The following is a 2313-nucleotide window of genomic DNA, read 5'->3' as shown; positions in this document are numbered from 1 at the left end:
GGACTGTATCTGGATCTACCTTCAAATGAAGAAATGATAAAATTTACAAGATAATTAGAAATTTGAGCACTGAGTGGTTATTTAATATTAAAGAACTATTGCTTTTTCAAGTTTAAGAGTCTTTAGACACATACACTGAAAAATTCATGGGTGAAATGATGATATTTAGGATTGGCTTGGAAACAGTACGAGGAGGGTAAATGTGTAAGTGAATGAAGTTAGGGATGAAACAAGACTGTCCAGGGCTTAACAACTGCTGAAGCTGCACACAACTCTGCTTGTTTTTGTAAATGTCCAATAGAACCCCCGAAAACAATTATAATAACAAACTGATATTGAAACTAATACACACAATCACAAGAGGCTAATTTATTAATAATTATTCTTAAGGAAAATTAGGTAAATTGGCATTTTCCTAAACAAATGTGAAAGATAACTACATATTAGACAAAAAATAGTTGTTCTGGTGCTAAATCAATATGCATAAGAAAAAAATTAGATTTGTTTTATCTTATATATCATGAAAACAACTAGCTATTAATTGAGTTGTCTAACACTTTGCCTGATAAGTAAGATTTTTAATTTAAGTAGACAAATTCAAGTATACCTTCAAATATTTATTTAGGGTACCATGTGAAAACATATTTTTAATCTATTAACAAATTACTATAAATTCTCAGCACCCCATGAATTAAATTATCAAAGCTCTTAAAGACTCTGCCAAAAAGAATTATTTTTAACCCTACAGTATTCTTCTGGAAGGAAAAAAAAAAGCTAAATGGAAGACTGGCTGTTGTTCTTCCACATCAAATTAAAAGCCAAAAAGAATTTTCAGAGCTGAGAACCCACAAAGTATTTTGAGTTCAGGTTAGATCTGGGTTCAAACCCACTTAAATGCTGCTTGCTACGAGCAGACCGTGAGATGCAGTGCCTTAGTTTCCTCTTCTGTTAAAATGGGTTTCAAGTCACTACTCCAGGGCTCTGTGACAATCCAGTAAGTACCTGGGCTGGAACCTGGGCAAACAGGGCCTAGTTGCCCAGGCCTTAGGCTACTTTTCCAGCTCCTTACAACTCTCCCCTCCCACACAGCCCGTCCTAGAGGCTGACAATCCTGCAACCAAGCTGCATGAGGTGTGCATTTGACCTGGCCTGAAGTATTTTTAAAACATTTAAAATTCGGGTGAGTGCAAATCTAGAGCTCTGACTTCTTCAGAAAACTGCTGAGTGAAGTTCTGGTTCTAGAGTCCCCAACCCTCCATGATCTTACACTTGGCCTGGAGAACCGAGTGTCAGCTCCACAATGGACTATGTTCCTTTGCTAGCCTTGCTCTTTCACTTCTGTGCCGGTCCCCCCTTGGCAAATTTCTGGTCACCAAGAACCAACAGCACCACCTGTCACCTCCTTGTTTCCATGGCAAAACCCTTCACTAACCCGTCCTAGAACCGTCTGCATGGTGGCCTCTGCTGAGCTCCTGGGCTCTCCAGGAGAAGGGACCCTGCTGCTGTCTCCTTTGTGTCCCTAAGGGCCTAGCAGAAAGCATGACCTAGATAAGGCAGGATTGTCCTGAATGTGTGGAGGAAAACTACGTTTATAAAAATGCGAGATTTATATCATAGCTTGTTCTGACAGTTACCAAACAACGGGGTAAAGATATTTCACAAAATAATAAAATATTTCACAAAATAAGAATAAGTGTCCATCTGCTTTCAAGTTTCAGAAGTTAATCAGAAGACATGAAATGAACAAATAAAGCAGGGACAACACAGAGGCAGAACCATTCCTCCATTCCTCCACTGAACTAAATACTTCTGCGTGCTTCCTCAGCACTGAGAAATCGGTGGACAAGTCAGACAACTACCTGTTTCATAAAGCTACAAAATATAAAACAGGCAAACAAACAAACAGTTTCAAATCAGAGTATGGGCTAAGAAGAAAATGAAACAAAATAATGAGATAGAATGACTCAGGAAAGAAAGGGTGGTCAAACGGGCCTCACCGAGAAGGACGCATCTAACCAGGGGAAGGGGCAGGAGGAGCCAGACGGGAGACAATTTCAAACGGGAAGAGCGCAAAGGTCCTGGGGCAAATCGGTCTGGCATGCTCCAGGCAGGCGAGCGGTGCCCTGGGTGTGGTGGGGTGGTAGAGGAGGTGGGCAAGGCCTGCTCCACTCTGCCGGGCACTGAGTGTGCAATGACAAGGCACTTGGAGGGCGGCGGGCAGGGGTTTCTCCCACGCTCACCGGCCGCGCGGCGCTCCGCAAACGCGCACTGGACTCCTGCCCAGGCGCTCCTCACGTCCGCAACCCTGTCCCA

Source organism: Fukomys damarensis, unplaced genomic scaffold (assembly GCF_012274545.1).
Source record: "Fukomys damarensis isolate Sample0158 unplaced genomic scaffold, DMR_v1.0_HiC HiC_scaffold_9, whole genome shotgun sequence".
NCBI classification, from domain to species: domain Eukaryota; kingdom Metazoa; phylum Chordata; class Mammalia; order Rodentia; family Bathyergidae; genus Fukomys; species Fukomys damarensis.
This window is presented reverse-complemented; position numbering follows the sequence as displayed.